Source organism: Pseudorca crassidens, chromosome 5 (genome assembly GCF_039906515.1).
Source record: "Pseudorca crassidens isolate mPseCra1 chromosome 5, mPseCra1.hap1, whole genome shotgun sequence".
Classification (NCBI taxonomy): domain Eukaryota; kingdom Metazoa; phylum Chordata; class Mammalia; order Artiodactyla; family Delphinidae; genus Pseudorca; species Pseudorca crassidens.
Window position 1 is genome coordinate 103,469,704 of NC_090300.1, and position 11,757 is coordinate 103,481,460.

Consider the following 11,757-nt stretch of genomic DNA (forward strand, 5'->3'; position numbering starts at 1 on the left):
GAGGTAGGTGCTGTTTCTAACTTCATCTGATGGATGAGGAAACCGAGGCACAGAGAGGTTAAATAATTGTCCAAGTTCGTCAGTGGCAAAGCCAGGTTTCAAACGCTGGCGGTCAGGCTTCATGAGCCATCCTCTTAACCATGCTCCCTTATAGCCTCTTACTAAAATGCAGATTCACAGCCTCCTTCACAACCTAAGGGTATACATTTCAAATAAGATTCCCATGGTGATTCTTCTATACACTTGTTTGAAAGCCATTATGGCAAATGTTGCTCCAATAAAAAATAGTAGAAGGTGAGTGCCCTCTAGTGTATATACATGAGTATTACAGTTTGTTGGTGATGAATCAGATCTTTTATCAGTTCCTTACAAAAGAGCCACATTTCATGATGTACAAATTTTTTTTTTTAATTTATTAGATTTTTTTTTTGGCTGTGTTGGGTCTTCATTTCTGTGCGAGGGCTTTCTCTAGTTGCGGCGAGCGGGGGCCACTCTTCATCGCAGTGTGCGGGCCTCTCACTGTCGTGGCCTCTCTTGTTGCGGAGCACAAGCTCCAGACGCGCAGGCTCAGTAGTTGTGGCTCACGGGCCTAGTTGCTCCGCGGCACGTGGGATCTTCCCAGACTAGGGCTCGAACCCGTTTCCCCTGCATTGCCAGGCAGATCCTCAACCACTGCGCCACCAGGGAAGCCCCTGTGATGTACAAATTTAAAGAACTGTATCAGGGTAAATTATTTCCATGTCAGTGACTTAACTGATTGACACTACATTAAATTTATTTTGTCACAAAATTTATGTAAATATTGCCAGTAACTGTCTCTTAATAGACCTCAGCAGTTCCTGGGAATTCGATTTAATTATTGGAAGCCTCCATACCAGCACGTCTGGTTACTAGGAATAGAGACTCATAGCCTTAGCGCACAGTAACTGATAAATGTGGAACATCAAATCCACCTCGTGGAATGGCAGATTTTACTCATCCTATCTGTGGTGGCTTCACTATATCATTAATTGTCTTCAGTAGGTTCTGCTCAATTTATTCTCTCAGAAGGGGATTATACTTACAGCCTTCTGTTTTTTTTCTTATCCTCTTTCAGTTAGGGTTGGAAGGGAGGAGAATCAATTAACTATTTAGTGTGATATATATAAATCCCCTGTATTACTATGTTAGGCTATAGCTTATTCTCAAACAGGAAACCATCCATGGATTTTTTTTAGGTTAGAGTTAAATGTCTGAAACAAAAAGACCCCAAAATGTAGTGGCTAAAACAAGATTGAAGTTTATTCTCTTTGATATAACTGTCCAGAGGTAGTAGCCCTGACATCTACTCTCAACACAGATTCCATTTTGGGTTCAAAATAACTGCTCCACTTCCTGCTCTTACATCTGTATCCTAGCCAATGGAGAAAAGACCAGGGAAGAACACAGCCCTTCCTTTTAAAGACAAACCCAGAAGTGGCATACAACAGTTTTGCTCACATCCCATAGACCAGAATTTGGCCATAAGCTTCAAGAGAGGGTGGGAATGTAGTCTTCAGTGAGGCAGCTATATGCCCCACTAAAACCTGGAGTACCATAATTAAAGGAAGAAAAGGAGAATGGATTTTCAGTGGAGAAATAGTTGTCTTTGCCACAAACCACTTTCTATATTTGAACATTTTTATGTGATTCTATAAGCAGCCAGTTATTCACAGAAAATAGGCAAGAAAAACAAGCATCAGGTATTTCAAGAATGACAGTTAATGAAATGGTAGAATTTTTACAGAGATGCTGCTGATTCAGCTGAGAACCTGTTTTCTTTGCTTTATTGCCCTTCATGGCAGAGATTTATTAATTATAGACCTAGACAATCAATTCAAAAGTAAATACAGGCAGTCCTTGAATTGCATGACCTCAATATGCACAAATTTCAGTTAGTTACCATGGTTTAGTTAAATATCACCAGCTCCCCAACAACATAGTTCAAATTCAGTTACCACACACACACACAAACACACACACACACACACGGTAGATAGAGATAAAGATGGATATATAAAGTGCAGGCCGCATAGCCCAGGGAGATCAGCTCAGTGCATCGTGACCACCTAGAGGGGTGGGATAGGCAGGGTGGGAGGGAGACGCAAGAGGGAGGAGATATGGGGATATATGTATATGTATAGCTGATTCACTTTGTTATACAGCAGAAACTAACACACCATTGTAAAGCAATTATACTCCAATAAAGATGTTAAAAAAAATAAAGCACAAACTTTGTGCTAGCTCTTCAGTCCACAAATCACTACATAAATAACAGGTGCACATGATATTCACTGACCAATCACATTACTTTTTTTGAAAGACTGTTTGTAGCAACCTAAATGTCCATCGACAGAGGAATGGATAAAGAAGATGTGTTACATATATACAATGGAATATTACTCAGCTGTAAAAAAGAATGAAATAATGCCATCTGCAGCAACATGGATGGACCTAGGGGTTATCATACTAAGTGAATTAAGTCAGACAGAGAAAGACAAATACCAATTATATCACTTATATGTGGAATTTAAAGAAAATGATATAAATGAACTTACTTAAAAATGGAAACAGACTCACAGCCTTTGAAAACAAACTTATGGTTACCAAAGGGGAAAAATGTGGCAGTGGGGAGGATAAATTAGGAGGTTGGAATTAACATATACACACTACATACCGAGAGCAAAGTGGGTAACTATGTTGCTTCTTTGTCTAACAGTAATAAATTCATGTGACATTTTACAAAAATGAAACTGAAAGAGGTAATTGGACAATAGACACGAAAGTGTAGTAAAGCGACAAAAAGTGAAATTCTAATTGAATATAAACAGAATTAGAAAAAGCTGACCATGGAAATGTCATCACCACCACTGAGACAGATATTTAGCCAGAGGAACTGTGTTAGCATTCTCCAGAGAAACAGAACCAATAGGATATGTTTATATATAATAGTGAGAGACTTATGTTAAGGAATTGGCTCCCATGACTATGGAGGTTGGCAAGTCCAAAATCTGCATAGTGAACCAGTACACTGGAGACCGAGGTGAAAGCTGATATTGCAGTTCAAAATTTGACCAGATATCTGGACACGATGGCCCAACCAAGTTGACACATAAAATTAAGCACCACAGGAACTTAGTGAAGGTTTACTTATTGACATAACTGAAGAAAGTGGTTATGACAAGCCAGCTAAAGATGTCCCAGAGGAAGTCATGCTGGTAAACAAATAAACAAACAAAAACCCTTCACATTAAAGGAACTCTTGGAATATTTCACAACACTGAAAGCACACTGAAGGCACAAAGGATAAAATATTGGAAGCTAATCCAAACTTAGAAAGGAGCCTGACAATTCACCAAGGCATAGAAAAAATGCTCGTTCCATATCATAAAGATATACAACAGGGCTTCCCTGGTGGCGCAGTGGTTGAGAGTCCGCCTGCCAATGGAGGGGACACGGGTTCGTGCCCCGGTCCGGGAAGATCCCACATGCCGCGGAGCGGCTGGGCCCGCGAGCCATGGCCGCTGAGCCTGCGCGTCCGGAGCCTGCGCGTCCGGAGCCTGTGCTACGCAACGGGAGAGAGGCCACTACAGCTAGAGGCCCGCGTACCGCAAGAAAAAAAAAAAAAAAGATATACAACAAAAAAAGGCAAGCACTGTTGAAACTATTCTTGATAAGTGCAAAGCAATAAAACACTTTACTTCTGAATGTTTCTAATGCTTTAAATTGCATTGTACTAAATAACTACTAGTTTTGATATTTTTTCATTTATAACTTACAGTAACTAAATCTTTAATGTTTTGACAAAACATTTTTAAAGATCACAAAACAATCAGTTTTTTCACATTGATCATTCAGATTGATTCTTCTGGCTTCTGTGTGCGTGGTCATTTTTATGATCCCAAAGTACCATGCAGAATGGGGACTGCCTGTGTGGTATTTCATTTAAAGAGGTTACCTGGTGGCTCAAATGGAATCTCTTTCTAGGAGGGTGGGAGAAGGGTATTAGCTCCTTTGCATACTCTGAAGTTCCTAATAAGGTGCAGGTATTTAGAAAATATTGGTTTCATTGTTTTAGTGGACAGTGACTCTGGGTCAGATGAAGACAGTGCAGTAATGTTAAGACAGCATTAGAAACAAGGTCTACACTTGGTCTCTGTCTAAACCTAAACTTCAGTTTCCTGATTCATCATGTGAGAGTAATAAGAGTGGTTACATCTGGGCTTCCCTGGTGGCGCCGTAGTTGAGAGTCCGCCTGCCGATGCAGGGGACACAGGTTCGTGCCCCGGTCCGGGAGGATCCCACATGCCGCGGCGGAGCGGCTAGGCCCGTGAGCCATGGCCACTGGACCTGCACGTCCGGAGCCTGTGCTCCGCAATGGGAGAGGCCACAACAGTGAGATGCCTGTGTACCGCAAAAAAAAAAAAAAAAAAAAAATTATGGGGTTGTTTTGAACATAGCACATAGCAAGTGATAAATAAGTGTCTATAGGAAGAATGAATGACCAGGATTCAGTCTGACCAAGAATAGTTACCCCACAAAGTTCTCATAACCCTTCGGTTACAGTTGAGGTTAGGACATTAAGGCTGCCTGGGAACTGGTTAGAATGAGGGTGAGGGTAGGACCAACTATTTGGAGCGAAAAAGCCTGGTCCCTTGAAGGCACATATATCAGGACCAAAAGTGTTTAATCCTTTCGCCCAATCCTCATTCCCATTCCCCTTGACCTTTGTGCTCTCTGAATGGAGGCTGAATGGTTCAATTTGGGAAAAAGAGCAAAGGAATTAAAACTTGGGTCTGGTCACGGGGTCTCCTAGCGGTGCACGTTCTTGCATTTTTAGTTCTCTCTGTTGCCTCACTCCTCTCAGCAAAAAACAAACAAACAAAAAACAAAACCATGCTCAAGTCTTCCAACTCAGACAAAAGATGGATCTTATAACTGCCCACACTACTGCTACTATTGTTCTATATATTCTTTTAAATTACCTGCCACCTCATCTGGATCTCTGAAGCTTTTGTCTCAAAGGCATCCAAGTGACTTCATAATTTCTAGTTATCTGGTACTCAGCACTTAAGTTCTCTGATCAGAAAGTACAGCTTTCTGTCCACTGGCCACACTCTCCTCCTTGATGCCCCCCACCCCATGCCTCTGGGACATAGCACCAAAGGTCCCAAGACTTCTTGTTTCTTTTGTCATTAAATGTGTCTTGTGCTCTGTCTTCGGACTTTGAACCCTTTATCCTTGTGTTCTAAAAGTTCTTCTGTGAACTTTTCATCATTCCAGCTGTGGGTATCTCACAAATCTACCCTTTCAGTCCTTACCCCTTTCTGGGCCCACATTTTGATTTACACAGCCCACCAGCATCTTAAATTCAATGTGTCTGCAATAAGAGAGAGTATTTTAAATGTGCTTCCCCTCCCTCTGCATTCATTCAACACCATCACTTCCAGAAGCAAGTTCTGGTCCTAGCTAAACAGTTAGACATCGGAGAAAATGTCACTCTAGTTAGATACAGAGAACAAAGGAAACCAATTCTCGACTCCTAAGCTTAGTAAGTTGTTGATATGGGTTTAAGTTAAAAGGTTTTAAATGTGTATTTTCCAGGAGAGTATTCTAGTCCACCAAATGAGATGAATTCTCCATGACATGAATGGGAGCAGCTTTGCATCTCTTCTGCAAATACCATTGGTTGCTAGTGTCACGAAATCATCATGGAGGCAGGTACCCAGGAGCAATGTTAAATGTCATTCGTATTTCTGTCTGCTGAGGATTACTCAACAGCAGCCCAATGCCCATTGTTCCTTGATTGCCTAACAGAAGGGACACCTGCATATATCCCAACACTTTGTCCCTAACATTTTCCCAAATGATTCCCCACACACACCTTTCAGTTGACCCATGATATTCTTAAGCCTCCTAGAATGGATGTTGAGAGCATTGTATAGTGAAGGGGTAGGTGGCCAGGAAGCTGCTGTGTCCAGGCAAATGGACTTCTGGAGAGCTTTGGCTAAACTGGTGGAAACGGCTCTTTTAACAACTGTCTGGATCAAAGTGATTACCTCCTGTCCCCCCTATACTTGCTAGTTCTTCTTTCTGAATTTCATATTTTTGTTAATCTTAGATCCAATCTTAGGCTCAATACTGGGATAATCTTCAAAAATTTCTCTCTAAATCGGGCATTTATGCTATTGTTTGCTTACCATATTTCCCTTTTTCTAGAAATGACATCCCACACTCACCACTCGTTCTCTCCAACACTAATTACAGGGGGAGGTCCCCTGTGTTCTAACATGATCCTATCTCCTACCCCAGCCGTTGTGGATTTGTTCCAGGGTGGGCATCTGAACGAACAAGGAAGAATTAGAGTATTAGAAAGACTTAAGCTGCAAGTAAAAGAAAACCTGACAACCAGTACCTTAATTTATTTTTTCTCATATAATAACAGCTCCAAAGGTAGGCAGCCCAGGGCTAGTGCATCTGCTCAAGGATGTAACCAGAACCCAGGCTCCTTCAATCTTACTGCTGTGCAAACATTTTCATGGGACTTTCTTAATCTTGGTCGCCAAATGGTGCTGTAACTCCAGATATCACATACATATTACTACAGGAAAGAATTACAGAGGGGCTAAAGGCAGAACATAAAAGACATAAGGGGCAGGCACCATGGCTTTCTCTATTTAATAAAATTTTTCTGGAATATTTGGGTGGTATCTACACCTCTATGAAAAACTAATTTTAAAATTACTTTAGTTAAATAAATCACAGCAAGATCTTTTTTTGACCCACTCCTAGAGTAATGAAAATAAAAACAAAAATAAACAAATGGGACCAAATTAAACTTAAAAGCTTTTGCACAGCAAAGGAAACCATAAACAAGATGAAAAGACAACCCTCAGAATGGGAGAAAATATTTGCAATTGAAGCAACTGACAAGAGATTAATCTCCAAAATATACAAACAGCTCATGCAGCTCAACATCAAAAAAAAAACAAAGTCAGAAAGAGAAAAACAAATATCGTATATTAACGCATGTATATGGAACCTAGAAAAATGGTACAGATGAACTAGTTTGCAGGGCAGAAGTTGAGACACAGATGTAGAGAACAAACGTATGGACACCAAAGGGGAAAACCGCGGTGGTGTGGGGATGGTGGTGTGCTGAATTGGGCGATTGGGATTGACATGTATACACTGATGTGTATAAAATTGATGACTAATAAGAACCTGCAGTATAAACAAACAAACAAACAAAACAACTAATACTAAACTTTCTTTGAGTTATTTGTATGGAAATATGTTAATATAAATGTTTCAGACATTACATGAAATTTCTAAAAATCTTATATGTTCTGGTATAATGTTATAAGTCATAATTCTAGTTATTACTTTAAAATGTATATCTCAGAAATAACTAAATTTCCTTGTCAATTGCATTATTATGAACTTTCATCAAATCTTTAACCGTAGTCATTTTTAAGTCTTTTGTCATTTACAGACAGTTCAGGGTGTACTCTGATGCTTTCGCAAAAATGTTCCTATAAAAGGGTTTCATCTTCAAGGAATTCATGGAAAAGACTCTGACAAGTACAGGTTTCTGGTAACTGACGATGCTGCTGAACTGAATGATAAGCATTTTCAGAACTCAAATGGAAAACTGATGAATTCACAAAAGTGCTAACAAAAGATCAAGATGAAAAAAATTAATTACATGGGACTGAGTGAACTGATGAGGATGATTATAATTTTTGTGACTTTCTGTTTGAATAAAACAAACAAACAACCTAACCAAAAAATGGGCAGAGCACCTAATAGACATTTCTCCAAAGAAGACATACAGATGGCCAACAAACACATGAAAAGATGCTCAACATCACTAATTATTAGAGAAAAGCAAATCAAAGCTACAATGAGGTATCACTTCACACTGGTCGGAATGACCATCATCAAAAAAATCTACAAACAATAAATGCTGGAGAGGGTGTGGAGAAAAGGGAACCCTCTTAACACTGTTGGTGGGAATGTAAATTGATACAGCCACTATGGAGAACAGTATGGAGGGTCCTTAAGAAACTAAAAATAGAACTACCATATGACCCAGGAATCCCACTCCTGGGCATATAACCGGAGAAAACCATAATTCCAAAAGATACATGCACCCCAATGTTCATTGCAGCACTATTTACAATAGCCAGGACATGGAAGCAGCTTCAATGTCCATCAACAGAGGAATGGATAAAGAGGATGTGGTACATATATACAATGGAATATTACTCAGCCATAAGAAGGAACAAAATTGTGCCATTTGCAGAGACGTGGATGGACCTAGAGACTGTCATACAGGGTGAAATAAGTCAGAAAGAGAAAAATAAATATCATATATTAATACATATATGTAGAATCTAGAAAAATGGTACAGATGAACCTACTTGCAAAGCAGAAATAGAGACACAGACGTAGATAACCAATGTATGGACACCAACGGGGGACGGGGGGTGGGGTGGGATGAACTGGGAGATTGGGATTGACATATATACACTACTATGTATAAAATAGATAACTAACAAGAACCTAATGTATAGCACAGGGAACTCTACTCAGTGCTCTGTGGTGACTTAAATGGGAAGGAAATCCGAAAAGGAGGGGATTATATATATAGTTATATATATATAGTTATAGTTATAGTTATATATGTGTATAACTGATTCACTGCTGTACAGCAGAAACTAACACAACACTGTAAAGCAACTATGCTCCTATAAAAAAAATTACTTCAGTTAAAGAAAACACAAATTAGCAACACCAAATTGAATTAGATATTTAGCCTACATTAGCTTTAAAAAACAATTATTTTAATGATTTGTGTAAATATTTGCCTCCAAAATCCTAAAAGTTTAAAATGCAAATTCTAGGACAAAAATTGAGTAAAAATCTAAAAAATTCCACTTCTTTGCTAATCTCACTACTATCACCCCATGACCACCCTCATTAGAATTTCGGGTAAATTGGCAGAAGTTTGCCAAGGTAAACATATCTGTTTGGCAACACAGTTCATAATTATCCTGAGTTTCTGTATCTAGCAGAAAATAACAGAGCTGAGTCACTTGAATAATATTGGGTTGGCCAAAAAGTTAGTTCAGGTTTTTCGTACCATCTTATGAAAAACCCGAACGAACCTTTTGGCCAACCCAATACATTTCTTAAGTTTGGCTCTCAAAATTTGGGAATTGGTGAAAGCAGTACAATTTAGTTAAGGTACTCGGAATTATGACTGTGTGTGTGTTTTTAGAAGGCAGAAAATCTGCCAGAGGGATGTCAGAGTCTTTTCTAATTCTCTCCAGAAAAAGGCAGACTCATATACCATCAGCAGGCCTAAAGTCAGTTATGTTCAACAGGGCTTTGGGGCAGAGAGGAGGGGTAAAGTTCATAAGGATTCTGGGAAGCATGTGGAGTTTGAAAAATGATACTAATATACCTATACCTCATGAGTTTGTATAAGTCTAGTCAGAATCATTTTGGCTCGTAGGGTCACACAGAACACACAGCAGTGCAGGAAACTGGGTTCAAAAAGGATGAGAATATCTACCTTACACCTTATGTCTTACAACTCACTCTAAACGTATGATTTGTCCCTGTCAGCTTTCTGATGCTTGAAATTGCTTGACAAGGGGATGCCTTTTACTCCACCCCAACAAATAACACTTACATACAAGTATCCTCCTTGGAGACAATTTGAACGCCTAGGAAGTGTGGTTTAAACTCACACTAATCAGGCTGTTAAGGTCTTTCTTAAGTGTACCATAACAAGGTGAAGGTAGGGAAGGCGCTGGAAACCAGAGGAGGAAATGAGAGAGGCCCTGCACATAGAAAGGCTAAGGGTGGGGAGGGGTGGAAACCTGGAAACTAGCACACAATTGGGCTCAAGTCCAGCCTATCTGACCAGGCAAATGTTCAAAACAGCCTGTGCCTGCTTATCTTTTACTAACTTTATGGGTATTCTCAGAATTAGAGCAATAATGAAGGGGGTTCTTAAAGGAAAATGGGTGAGAGAGGTTCCTTTTCATTAATGAGGTTCACTTATCACCACCAGGCTCAGTCAAACCCCATCACAGGGCTTCCCTGGTGGCGCAGTGGTTGAGAGTCCGCCTGTCGATGCAGGGGACACGGGTTCGTACCCCAGTCTGGGAAGATCCCACATGCCGCAGAGCGGCTAGGCCTGTGAGCCATGGCCGCTGAGCCTACGCGTCCGGAGCCTGTGCTCCGCAACGGGAGAGGCCACAACAGTGGGAGGCCCACGTACCACAAACAAAACAAAACAAACAAACAAAAACCATCACAGGCATCTAGAAAAGGCAAATAAAGCCTTCCTTGAGTGATAGTTCTTCTTCTGTTTTTTAAAAAATTAAGGTATAATTGACATATAATATTAGTTTTAGGTGTACAATGTAATGATTTTATATATGTATCTATTGCAAAATGATCACTGCAATTAACTAGTTAACATCCATCACCACACATAGTTACAAATTTTTTTCTTGTGATAAGAATTTTTAAGATCTACTCTTTTAGCAACTTTCAAATATACAGTATAGTATTGTTAACTATAGTCATCATGCTGTATCTTACATCCCCAGGACTTATTTATTTTATAACTGAAAGTTTGTACCTTTTAACTCCCTTCATCAGTTTTGCCCCCTCTCCCTCTCCCCTCACATCTCACTGTCTCACAACACTCTTTCTTCTTGATTCCTTCGGAGCGTCTGGCAGTGTCTCCTGCTCAGTCTGCCCTCTGTTCATTCATTCTATAAACATTCAGAGCCAGCCACACGCTAGGCATTGTGGTAGGTGCTGGGGACACAAAGACCCTGCTCTCACGAAGCTCACAGTCTGGTGGGGTAGACGGATGTGTTGTCTGTAGGACAAGTGTTAGGTAGGGGTGAGCACAGGAGCCTAGAGGAGGAGAAGATGCTATCCAAGTCAGCCTGGGAGGGTCAGGGATGGCATCAGTGGGAGGTGAAGCCAGATCCCAGTTCTGAAAGGCACAAAAGAGTTGCCCAGGTAGAGAGAGGTGAGGCAGGAATGGGATTCGGAGTGACAAAGTGATTGTGAGCAGGTGCGTAGGCCCAGGACCCAGGATGCCGCAAGGATATCCCTGATAGGGCTGAGGCCCCAAACTGCCCTGTGGATCTTTCTTCTCTGAATACAGACACCGTCTGTCCTTCACCTCCTCCCTTACACCTCGAGGTGTTCTTTTCAATGGTCTAGACCAGTCAAGGAGGGTTAATACCCAGCTAATGTTTCTTAATCCCTCGCCCACAGAGCTCCCAGACCCTCCCTCACCCTGTTGAGGGCTAAACCTCCTTAAGGCTCTTCAGCTCTGGTGTCTCCCCTGCCAAAAGACCTGCCAGGCTTCCAGGCTGGGTTTGGTCCCCTCTTGGTGCTCACTCAGTACCCATGTTCCCTGCAGTGGGCTGCATTATACACCGATAGTTCTTATCTTTTCTTTCCTTTGCCAACTCAGCCTCCCGGCAAGTTACACTACAGCTAAAAGCTTCCCCCAATGTAGTTCATTCACTTCTTAATCCAGGCCTTTAACATTAGAGAATCTGCTAGAGAGTCAAGCATGCCCACCCAGCTAACAATATGCTCTGTGTAAGAGCTGCTGGATGCTGTTGTGGATGAGAAAATACATTGCCTTGAAAAACTGGTTTGACCCGCAGCCATGGAATTTCCATCACTGCA